Consider the following 13431-nt stretch of genomic DNA (forward strand, 5'->3'; position numbering starts at 1 on the left):
GAATGCGTACGGATCTGCGAGAGGAGGAGGGAGGCCAGCACTCGCAGCATCAGCAACACACACATACACAAAGAGGTCAGCGCGCGTGCTGTGACTTGAATGGGAGATACCGAGTGCCGCGAGACAATAAAAGAATCGTCGGAACTGCGACACGCAAGGGAAAGGTAGGAGATTTGTGCAGACGATCAAACGTTTGTTTAAACTGCTTTGCATTGTCGGCGATACTGACCTTGTCATATAGCTCATCTTCCAAAATCCACCATTCTTCACAGATGTGTGCGCAGCTGGGGCATCAACACTGAGCGGCATTTCGCTTTGAAATGCATGATGCAAAATTGCCATTGTTTAGGAAATGCCGTCTATACGTGTGCATCATATCATTCTTGGGAATACGCCTGGTCTGTCATGCCTTTTATTTATGAATGACAGTCGTTTTGATAAAGTGAGACTGTGAATTTATGTGCGGTGTTCGCAAAGGATTGATACTGTGTTTGAATTATGAATACATCATTTAAATCGTCGGTCATTCATAATGTGCTTATGGGAGCTGGGGCAGACGATTGCTTGTGTCGTTTTCTCTCACGATGCATAGCCTACCTGCCACAATGCACGCTTTTGTGGCAAAAATGCCATCGTTGCCCGTTTTGATAAAGCACATGAAGGGCCAACACTCACTACAAAGATAAGACAGAGGTAGATTACACAAATGTTTAAATGACATAAGCGGAAAACGACAGGAAGGGTCTTTTATTTAGACTACAGGCATTTTTTAATAGACAGCGTCTGGCCCAGTTTTCTTTCATCGTGACGTAACAATGAGGTAATGCCTAACTGTATATTAAATGTCAAAATTGTCTTTGTTTGTGTTGTCCATATACAAACGCACTAAACTGATCTAGGGCTCGTGTTTGTTTGAGTTGTTTATTGCGCATTAAGCACCGCTCAGACATTGTTACGAGTGATGTGAGGATAACATCAATATCTAATGCAAGACCAAAATACTAGACCGTGTTCTGATTTCCACCAACTTGCCACTTAATAAGACACATGACGTGTGTTGTTTGTATTTGTCACCATCAATTGTGTTTGTTTAATTAAAACATCTGAATCATGTAGGCCTATAGAAATGAATAGAAGAAAAAGCTGGGTTTCCTTTTCAAAAATAGTACGAAAAAACAGAAATAGAAATGTTGTCTCATTTTAATTCACGACAGACACACCAGCTGTCTTTCAGTCACATCCTTAGGTCTGCCATTTGAAGTTGAAACATTTCCATTTTTAAAACAGGAAAAGCCCCTTAAGTCTACTGCTGACCTCAGTTGGGAGTGAGTTCCCCTAAGACACCCTGGAGATTTGTGCTATTTGTTCTAGTTGAGGAAGGCAGAGAAACTGCTCCTTAGGCTTTTCTCCCACCGTAAAAAATGCATGAAAATGCCAATTAATATTAATCCATAAATATACTGCATCAATACAAGTTGACCAGTGAAGAGGAAAAGCCTTGTCGCTTGACCTGGGTGTCTGTGCTTTTGTTGCTGAGACAGACGATCCTCCAGCCTAATCCGAATAAGGTTACAGATCTTTAGAGAGCAGTGGGTGTGCCTTAAACATGTTGGAAGGATGTTATTTTCCATCACATAATGACCTAATTAAGCATGCTTTATTATTCTCACGGACACGATGGAACGACAGATATGACATTGTCACTTAAACATTATGTGGGTATAATGTTGTTATCTAGTGACACGGTCATACAATACAATATAGAGTCTTCTATTGATCCCTAGGGTATTCTATATGGCCTTGGATTGCAGATATTCAAACAGGAATAGACAGACACCGATAATATGGCCCTCAGAGATGGTAACACAATATGTACTTTGGTATTATTGGAAAATAACCAAAACGTCTCTCTAAAAGGCAATCTGAACTATTCACTGTAACTGCTGGTCGTGAAGTATACATTCAATAACGTAGCACTAGGGCACTAATTGAATGTATGTATGGAAACACGGCAAATGTCGCCTAGCTACTAGAACACACAATCTCTTGTAGGTCAGTAAATTAGCCAGGGGAAGTAGCGATACACATGCTGTTGAGGGTTAAAGCTTTAAAGTCTAGTTGCTTTTCTATCCTTGATAGTGTGCAATTATATGTACATGTAATGCAAACAGCAAGATGTGGCATAATATGATTCCTTTCTTATAGGTTTTTGCAACATAAACTTCATGCTTGGCTGTTGAATTTTAAAAAGCTGCAGACAAATCTTTCTGATCCCACTAAAATGACATTTTAATTATTAATAAAGAATGTTAATAATTTATCTGATTGGTTGTTGCTTTGACTAAGACTTGAATGATGAGAATAGTGAAGCACACACAGAGACAAATGGTTTTTTTACATTACACCATATCCCTCATAGAAACCGGGTTATATTATTAGTTTTAACAAAATGATGAAGATTCCGAGTTCATTTGACTGTGAAGGCATTTTCCAAAGATTGATTTGCAGCCAAATTCTGGTCCCCACAATGAAAGCAAAACCCTGTCCACACTAAACACACACAGACAACAAGACAGAACGAGACCTTTTTCTACGATTGATTTGAATCTCAAATAGCCAAACACAATCAGTGCAGACCATAGAAAACAATGAAACTGCAATATTATTGTAGGGAATAGGGAGATATGAAGATGTAGACACAAGCGTGAAGATTAAGTGAAAGGCAGCTGACATTGTTTCTCTGAGTCAGACAACAAAGGCCGGTTTCGTCAGATTCTAGTGGATGAGTGCTAAATGTTACACATGCATTCTGTGTTTAGTGTTTGTGCTGAGTAATAGAAGGTGACTCTCTCTCTCTCTCTTTCTCTCTCTCTCTCAAATACACTTACACACAAGTGTATTTGAGAGAGAGAGCGCGACAGGAGACGGATCAGAAATGTGTGTCTGTAATTGCATTACCTGGTTTAGCTTTAGTCATATCTCTCTCTGCTTGCACTGTACTGTGATAGCTGCTTCACAACAATAATTGTTACAATCTTCTCAGATTTCGGCAAAACAACAAAGTCATTGTAACGAACAAGGCGGGACGAGAGCCATGAGGGAACGGTGCAAGGACGGTGATGCGAGTGATAATGAATGTCAGCTGCGCCTTGCACCGGTCTCGCATCTTTGGTAGCATAAAAGGACAAGCGACAGGAATGTACGATGAGAGAGGACCAGGCCTGGACTTTATGTCATGTTTTATTATGTTTGTGTGGCCGGCAGTCGACCTTGAGTGAGCTGTTGACATTTCAGTTTATTTTATTAAGAGTTTGGTTAAACGTTAGCTGGTTCCCGCCTCCTTCCTTCCTTACAAGGAACATTGGTACCAAAAGTAAAACACTGGCAGCTCCCTCGCGGTCGAATGCCGACCACACAACCATTTTAAAACATGACATAAAGTCCAGGCATGGTCTAGAACATCTCATTTTGAGTATCATGTCTGTTTAAAAGTTTAGTTGTAATGTATAAACAGTATATACTCCATAATTTAGACGCCTATATAATGACTTATGTTACACTTTTATTATGTACAATATATACGGCACATCAATAAAATAGATACATCAATTCTTTGATGATGTACCACTAAAGTTTACTTTTTCGTTTTTCTCATTGGTTCCTAGTACAATTTACTTTCTGTGTTCTACAAAGTCCAAATATAATATAATATTATATTAAAAGTCACTACATAACATCACAACTCAGAAATCATATTTTTTAACATATCAAATTTATCAAAACATATACCTTGAGACTATAAAGTTGGACTCAATGGATTCGTATTAAGCCGTTAGATATCATTGTGCGGGTAGTGTGCTTTATTAGAGTGGGCTGCTCGTCTGGGCTTATTTCTTCTACAGATCATGAAAGGTAATGTTTCCAGATAGAATCTGATTCCTCTATGATTTTCTTCTGTGTCTGTTCTGTGGGAGTTTTTATTAAACGCTGATATTCGCTGCCAGCGTGAGGCTATAGAGTCGCTACAGACTTTGAAGTTTAACACATTCACAGAACATACATAGTGCAGTAGATTAATAGCCGATATTACTACAATGTAAGACATATTTACATTTGGCAAACACTTTTTCTCAACTTAAAGTTAGATATATACTTTCTTTAACAAGAATGCGCTCTTAAAGTGATAGTTTACTCAAAAAAATTATTTGTATCATGTATTTTTTTCTTTCATGACTTTCATGGAACACAAAAGAAGATATTTTGAGATATGAATCTACTGTAGTAGAGTCTATACAGTAGTCAATGGGATCCAGTGTTGTTTGGTTATCGAATCTTTTTAAATGTTTTCTTTTTATGTTCTGGAGAAGAAAGAAAGTCATGCAGGTTTGAAATAACATGAGGGTGAATAAATGTTGCATACAATTTTGGTGAATTAAGAAAGTCCATCGTTAAATGATACATCACATGGCATTCATGGCCCAGCAGTTGGCTTCAAAAAAGCAAAAAATTGCCGGAGCATTTCAGATGAATGGTTAAGATCTCTCTACACTATACTTAAATAGTGAGACCTAAAAACGTCTCACAGTCAGTTGTCCTGCTCATTAAACAGCCCATCTAAAAATGCAAACATCAGCTTTCTAAATACATCTGCAAGGCATTGCATGTTCAGAGTCTATAAGTAAATACAGTCCATCATGTAAATAATATGTTAACATGCCCTTCAGTGCTGCTGAAGACAGCAAAAATGACATGTTTAATTGTTTCTGATAACTCACTGGTGTCCTCTGAGACTGCATATTACCCTATGAGATCTACAATTATGTTGTAGCCACCATAGGTGACCCAGACTGTGCAGTTAGGTCATAAGTAAGTGACAGTTTTGCTCTTATTGATATACTACAACTCTTTAGTGAATGTGGCTCCTTTGAAAATTTCAATACAATACACAAACACACAAGCATAGTCACAGCATCGTCTTTGTGCGCGTTGGGCAGTTTGAAATGATCAATGCACGTCTGTTCTTCCTGCCCTGGTAAACTGGCCGATGAACAAAGTGGCATTCTGTGAGCAGCAACAGAGACAGCAGTATGAGGCGGCACACTACCTCGCCATCAGCTCCCACTTTCTCCTCTCTTGGACACATGGACATTCAAGCACTGTTTGTCGTCACGTGTGTAAACACATCTAGGACACAGGCGACTATGCCCTCTCACACATTGGGGATCATGGGAACAAACATCCTCCAGCTGCTTCTGGAGAACGCACAAAAACCTATTGTTCGAGTTTTATGGGCTATGCATCCGTCACACTAATAGGAACATGTGAATTTGTCATCATTTGAATACATGTCATTATCATGTGCACTGTGCACAGACTGAAACACACGCCACCATACGCATTCATGAGTTCTCTTCGCACCTGTGCAATGCGACACCTGACTCGTGGTAATACTCAAGCTCCACAGTAACAGCAGGCAGGTGGAACAGACACACATGCGTACACACGTACATACAATCCGCCTGTCTTGATAAATCGACAACCAGGTAAGCCTTTATTTTTGCGTACTCCCTAGACTATAAATGTGATCAAGCTCTGCTTGTAATGCGGCGTGTAGTTTGAGTGCGTTACAATAGGCTTCTGTTTAAGAAACTGATATTATTTTGTCAAAGGCTCTTTGTGTCTAGATACAAAATAAATGTATACAGATTCAATGATAACTGCTTGTTTTCATTGTTTGTTTTTTAACTGGTATATACAGTATTATACTTCTATTATATTAATATCAAGCCGAGAAAACATACTGTGGTGTGATGAATGACACATATATGTAAATAAACTGTATTTCTCATCACATCATTTGTATAAATCCTCCTCTGAAATATAAATTATTTTAGAGCATCTTTAAACATATCTTTCTTGCTTTTATACTATAGAGATATTTTGTGATACCACGTAATAAAATATTAGTCAGTCTACACTGGAAAAGCCATTTGTACATTCACACTAGGGCTTATTTCAATTTCCGACAAATGACTTTGAAAACACAAAGCTGACTCGATTGCTTGCTCATGTCTCTGACTGCAGACATAGCAAAGGGTGAAAACACAGCAAGAGGGAGTTGCATGGAAAATCTGGAAATGGAACATGGAAGACTTTCAAGTCCCTATGAAATAAAATTTCCTGTTTCACTTTGTTAATGCCCATTACTAGATTTGTGATTGACATATTTTTTGTCTTTAGACAAAATCTGAAAATGTCCTTCTCCAATGATGTCAGTTTGATATTCAGAATGAACATCTGTTAACCCCTCACCTCCAACTAACAGTCTGCTTCAAGTTCTCTTTCGATTCAATACAATTTGAATTTGGAATTAACAAGTCATAACCTCTATTTTTTTTATCAGTCGATCCGTTTTACCCGAGAATAAGTCACAATGTGTATGTTAAGTCAAACACAACTTTCAGTTCATGTGGACTTTATGTAACAAAGAAGGGAGGCCTGCTCTTCAGATCTGCTGTTTATCTTTATATACAGTATTATGTATACAGTTTATATGCCACATTGTATTTCTAAACTGCAATTTATACTGCACCAGGGTTTAGTTCATAATAGTAACACTTGGATCAGAATTGCTGCATAAAGTCAAGCTCTGAAAGGCAACCCTGACATCCAAGTCTTATGGGCTACTGCTGAAAGATCTGTGTTCATCTGATCTCCATAACCAAATCTCATCATTCATCCTGAACCGACCCAGTTAGATATATCAGTCGTCATGCCTCAGTTAACACATTTTAGACTGTTATGACTGCTTTGTGAGATTTAGAGATTTAAGCTGTGATTCAATGGTTGTGTTATATTTTTTCCTTAAGCAACAAGGAGCAGCAACAGAGCGTTGTAAATCAAGGTGCAGAAGGTTCAAACCATGTTCCCTAAGGTTATTCTTCAGTGGTGCGCAGCTCTATCCAGCTGCACAGCTCAACTAGGTAAAAGCGTGCTTTTGAGTCGGCTAGACCAGCTTTGCTATGCTGTGCAGTCAGCCATCCCATTTGCTTTAGTGATTTTTACCTGTTCCTCCAAGCCGCACCATTGTACGACTAAAGCTGGCTTGCTGTCATAGTATATGGTGCTAACTTAATGCATAAGGTAAAGGCTTCAGGCGCTACGCTTGTGTGTAGGATTTACTGACAGCTCTTTGCTTTGTGGCATATTACATATTGTAATTTTATTCAGCTAGCTATATACATGTATTCTGGTGTATTTAAAACTGTTTATCTGTCTTTTTGTGGTGCATAAAGCTGTTTCATATTAAGCTAATTTAAAACCTTTGGTATGGACATAAAGGTGAATATAATATAAGCTAGCCCTTAAAATCCCAACCTGATCTCATGGGAATTCCTAACTTTTTTACTAGGTGGGTAATTTTTAAGAATTCTTACATTGTGAATCGTACAAAAATGTATGATTACTAGACAAAATCAATACTGAAGCCCCACCATTAACCCCGCCCCAACCCTAACATCACTGGCACGAAAGCAAACCGTACTAAAATGTACGGATGAGTTCAGACGAATTAGCCAATTTGCAAAACAGTTAATCCCTTAAAACTAAAACTTAAACAAATATTCAGTTTTCAAATATTGAATATCATACCTTCCAGAGAAAGCCTGAGGCTCTTAATAATGGGTGTGTTAGATTTATATTTGAAGCTAATAATTAAACATTGACAATAGTTGTATTGGGGATAATAAAATTCTGCTTAGGGCCCGATAAAGGCTTGGGCCGGACCTGATACCTTCTACTCGACTAAATTAGATATTTTGTTTATCAATATATCAAATGTATTTTTAGTCAAAATGTAATTTACAACACAATAACATAAATAATACTGAAAAGAGCTTAATACCTATAACATTTTATTTACAATCATTTAAATGCCTCATTAGTTTACATTCTTTGATCAGGAACAAATCATCAAAAATCATACACAAGGGCTTATTGGTTTTCCTCGCAGCACCATTGAAAATTGTGACACTGCCTGTGAAATCACAGCTCAAGTTGTCCTTTTATGTTATTTTCTGTGAAAATATAACGTCATAGCTTTAATATTGAGTAAGGCCATGTCAAAGATTAAAATCACTGTGAAATTGCTGATTGAAAACAAACTTTGGTGTTCCTAATCTAACAACTATATTACAAGACTTTGGCCATCAAAATTGGGCCTGGAGTCAAAATTTTAAATTATTTTAGTTTATGAGTTTTTTAGGTTAATTGTGTTTGTGTTTAAGTAAAGACAGTTTTTAAGTAATGTTTAGTCATAACTTGAATTAACATGATTAACTTTTTTAAGTACAAACTACATACTTAGTTTAAAGGTGAAACACTTCTTCCCAAAGCTATTTGAAAAAGGTGGCGCGTTACTGGGTACGAGTTAAGAAACAAATCTTTGCTATTAGCCACTGCAGGAATATAACTGCCTACCATGTGTTTTATTGCAATACTGCACACTGGTGTGACATCTTGGCTTTTCAATTCCTTCTTGAGGGTTATTATGGGATACCTTATGATTTATAATATAGAAACATTGATTTTAAGGCTCAGTTCTAAGAATCCAACTACAGGCCAATTTTTATATCCCTCGGTTTTGGCCAAACAAAGGCAGGTCTGGGCAATTTTTTTTATAAGGATTAGATCTATTGATCATGTAATGCACTGCACTGTTAGTTTGTGCCATTAAAATTAGGTTAAACTAGCAATGGACTTGTAGGTAACGTTTGTAGCTTGGCTCTTGTTTATGCACGTCTGAGGTAGTCTTAAAGACTCCTGCTGCACTGCATGTGGCTGCTTCCTGTGCTTCTGTCAGAACCCCCTGTCTGACTCTGGAGCTCCTCTGACGCTCACATTTCGTATCTATGGGCATGCATGCCAGAAAATTTGAAATAAACAAGCTCACTATGACGTGTACAGTTGTGTCGCAGGTGCATGTGCAAAAACACATCTGGAGTGGAATCACAAATAAACACACTGATCTACTCAAGTGAAGTTTTTTTCCTCACAGCTGAGACCGTTCAGACAGGATGACCCTGTGAACAGTCAGAGGACACTGTCTTCTCACATAAAGACAAACAATGCCCTCATACAAAACTATGATGTTACACTGTATTCATGTACTGTTTCCCCTGCTTATCTGTGCTGTGTTGCCAAATGGTTTTTGTCTGCCAAAAGGGAGTTTTGTGTATCAGTTTTAGATTTGGCGTTTTAGATTTGGCATTTTCCTTACAAGTTTTCTGAATGTTTCAAAGTAACAGAAAGTAGCTTCCGTATCCAAAAATACAATCCCATAGCCAAATTGAACCGATCTACGCTTTGCTATAGTATTGTAGTAACTTTTTATTGGAATAACTGATAAAATTTATGATATATGAAAATTTAAGTTGATTCTGTATTAAACTTGCAATATTTTCCCAATATACTGCATCTTGCTTTAGTTTGAAATAACTTGTGTGGGGGTGCTATCAACACCATATTCTCCATATATCTTCATAATTTTGTCTTTTTTTTGTAAATATTTAAAAACTAAATATTTAAAAACTAATTTAATGCATCGTAAATGAAAACATTGCAAACACCATCGCTGCTAGTTTGCCATACAAGGGTAAATAAACAACTAGGTGTTTAAATACATACATTGTTTTTCTTTAGTCAACAAACACTATATTTAAAGGCTATGGTTATTCGGAGTGTTTTAGGAATATTTCCCTAAAAGCTGTGGAGAGTTCACACTACTGCCTTTGTGATGCTATTAACTGAAATAATACTCTAAAATTACACACTAATGTGCAGCTACCCACACACGTCTATGGCATGAAGCTTGTCATACAGTGTGGGTGAGCTTTTACATGTGGTATTTTACTGCAAAAAAATGTGAATTCTTCACTAACCGCTCAGATTTCAGTTTTCTGCACTATATTTAAACTGCCTCTGCTATTATTTATAAGCCTTGTTTCTGTTCAATGTAGAGTAAAGGGGTCATACGACACTGCTAAAACTAATATTATCGTTTGTTTTAGATGTAATGCAATGTTTATACACGATTTAAGGTTCAAAAACGCTGTATTTTTCACACACCATGCATGATTGTGTCTCCTCTTTGCCCCGCCTCTCTGAAACACGCAGATTTTTTACAAAGCTCATCGCTCTGAAAAACTAGGTGTGCTATAATTGGCCAGGTAACCAGTGTGTAGTGATATGTGGAATACTGCAAGTGTGTTACGAAAATGTAACGCTTCTTATCATATTTGGAACATCAGGTTCCGAAGCAATTGTGCTAAAAGGTACGCCCACATTACTTGCATATACATTTGGCCGTTCTTATTCAATTCATACCTGGAACTGACGTAGATTTGTGGGGGTGCGGTTACACAAGGCGTTTCCGGCAGGTCTGGGTGAGCATTTGCTTTTAGATAGAATACATCTTTTGTTCTGAACCTTTAATTAATGCAATTTTATGTGTCTTATACATGCATGGACAACTTATAACACACCGAAGAAACAGAAATACACGTATTCGTGCCATATGACCCCTTTAAGCTAATAAAGTTTGCCATTCCAAAACTTTTCCTAACTGCAGTTTAAACTGTATTAAGAAACCTGAGTTAACTAGAAATACAGACTGGACCCACAAACTGTGTTCAGCATATTTGTGATATTTGCATAATTCTTAAATTTGGAACCCAGAAGATAAGAATGTCATAGTGGAGTGAAAGTGATTCGAATGGGCCCAAAAACAAAGCAGAATTTATAAAACAAACAAAGACTGAGAGTGGAAAGGGAAAACAAAACTTACAAGATAACATATCTCTTAATATACGTCCTATTTGCTTTTCAGACTTGCACACACAAACAAAATCTCTGTGTTTATGCTTATACCCCCTCTATCCTTGCTGCAGACAAAGCCTGTCGTATTCATGGCGACGGACAGTAAGGAGGCTATGCTTGAGGCGCAGGTAACAGTATCTGAAGGCCCAGGTAAACACAAAAACAGAGTGAGGATCTTTCCGAGGGCCTGCTCTTAAAGTGACAGTGCAGTCAAACACTGCAATCATAAACTAAAAATAGTTTTCGGGACGTCATCAGCACTGTCTCTTTAAGAATTGTGTGCTGTGTCTGTGTGTTTTTAAACTTTATCTGCTGTCCTGAATATTCACAACTTCTGCGTAAATCGTAAACTCTCAAGTTTATAAGCACGTTAACCTATAAATGTTCCACCTGTGACTAATTTCATTCGTTCTCAGCTAGAATGACTGTGTGTGGCAGGATTTATGTTCGAGTAAAACTAGTTTTATATGCATCAAGCTAATTCCAGCCAAACTAAAATAGTGCTGACAAAACTATGGTTACTGTGGGCCCTTAGCCAACACTTTTTTCTCAAGACAAATTACAAAAACATCTCGTGAAGGTTCAGGAGCATCACACATCATCCTAACATCAATTCAAAACCTTACATTTATTTTTGATGCATTAAAAGTATGCACACATGCATTATTGTGGTGAGGCCAGTAAAAATGTTGTCAGCTGAAGTACAAATTTGAATGACTGACATACCGAGTTCTGATTTGTTATTATTTATGATAATTATAACATGATAATGAATAATCATTCACAAACAAAAAAAATGGCGTATGAGTGGAGCAGACGGACAAAAACAAGGACTGTATTGTAACATTTTCGAGTAGATTTGAGTATGAGAAGCAAGGTTAAGTATTTTTATGTTGTCTAGTGGAACAGACGTGTGTTAAAGATGGAGAAGAACAGGCCAGTCTGGGGATCTTAATGTAGCTGGTGTCCACTCACATCATATGCCTCAGTGACTGAGGACGCCTGCAGCACATACAGAAATGGGGCAGCAGGAGTTTAGAGCGGAGATTACAGTCAATACAAGATAAAAATAACATTTGTGGGAAATGTTATTCTAACAAAAACACTATCGTCACACCATTAACTTTGGAATGCTACATCGAAGTGGCGACGGACATGAAGAGTCCAAAATGTCTGCTTTCTTTGTTATTGTTCCATTGTATTTTTAGCAGTCATGCTTACTGTGTAACTCCACACTACTTTCCACTTTTAGCCTGTAACAGATCTACTTTGTGGTGTAGAATGGCCACGTCACACCAGGCGTTTCACCAGGAGCCCCTACGAACAACAGACTAGAAGTGTTGGGTACACACAAACACATGCGCTTAGACAAAAAGTACTTTTGAGCTCAAATAAAAATGTAAAACAAATGAAAACATTCATTGCTTTTAAAAAGTCTGGTATAGTAAACACACCCATCCCAGAATGATACGGGAAGAAATTTATTATGGCTTCTAATGAGCCAAAAAGAACCACAGCCTCAAACCATCCCTTAAATATGACACTTGCGTGACACTTGATATTTTATGATTACAGTCATTTGTATGCAATGTATTCTGGATCTGTTCTTATCTCTGTATCGTTTATGATTTATCATAACTTGTTGGCCTCAGGAGGTGCAGCTTCTCCATAGCAAACCCTACAAACCAAAGGTCCATTTTCTTATCATTGTTTTAAGCTACAAGGAAACCCCATGACACGATCATGTCAGGGAAGATTTGCTCCTGCATTTTTCCGTTTAAATAGGTAGGATGATAAATATTCTGTACATTTGATCTTTAATGTGTTTACAGTATTTGGTTTTGCATGGACTAAGTTGTGATACATTGATGGTTGATTTGTAGTCAGAAATGGAAGGATGGGAAACCAATTGTCTTATTTTGGATAATGCAAGACTGACATGATTTAGTTCATTTGTAATGCGCATTTTACAACACATATTGCTTAAAAGCAACTTTACGAAGAACAGCGCTTTACAAAACGCCAATGAGCGACAAGGAAACTCTATGATGTTTAGAGCAGATAGAAATTTTACTTTGAGGAGCTGTGAGGAACCTACAGCATCCCTATGCAACATCCTTACGAAGTAGTAACAAAGCTTTACAATATGTAACGGTTAGATGTTTGCCTGCAGTGAATGTGATGAATATCTGATTATTATTTACACTTGAAATTCAAGGATTGTTGATGATGTTTCTTAGAAATATCTTTCAAGCTGTGGAAAATGTTCTTAAGAAATATCTTTCTATCTTTATGGGCCGCTTTCTACTAATTAAATAATAATGACTTAATTGGAGGTCCAAAGAACATCTGAAAATCACTTCTACAAGCTGATATGGATTACATAATGACTGTTAACTTGTTGTTAAACCTCTTCTCGTAAACACTTTTTATTACAGGTGATCACATTATCTGAAGGTGCTTATTTAGCAGTTTGCATTCAAGTGTCGGCTTGTTTCCTTTAGTTCCATTATGCCAGTTAAATATCAAAGGCCCTTGACTTTACAGGATGTTGAA

General features: G+C 37.4%; 1 protein-coding gene across 4 annotated transcripts in view; it reads left to right on the plus strand.

Annotated features, from left to right (window-relative positions):
• The window catches only part of cracd (capping protein inhibiting regulator of actin dynamics), a 22516-nt gene continuing 9085 nt past the window's right edge, over positions 1 to 13431 (plus strand). For 2 of the 4 annotated variants that reach the window (XM_079474126.1, XM_079474128.1), the window contains exon 1: positions 12579 to 12660. The gene's annotated coding sequence lies outside the window, so the exon portion shown is untranslated. Of the gene's footprint in view, positions 165 to 12578; positions 12661 to 13431 lie in introns of those variants that run through there. The other 2 variants (XM_079474129.1, XM_079474127.1) reach the window with 2 other exon arrangements.

The sequence above is a fragment of the Barbatula barbatula genome (assembly GCF_947034865.1).
Source record: "Barbatula barbatula genome assembly, chromosome: 15".
NCBI classification, from domain to species: Eukaryota; Metazoa; Chordata; class Actinopteri; order Cypriniformes; family Nemacheilidae; genus Barbatula; species Barbatula barbatula.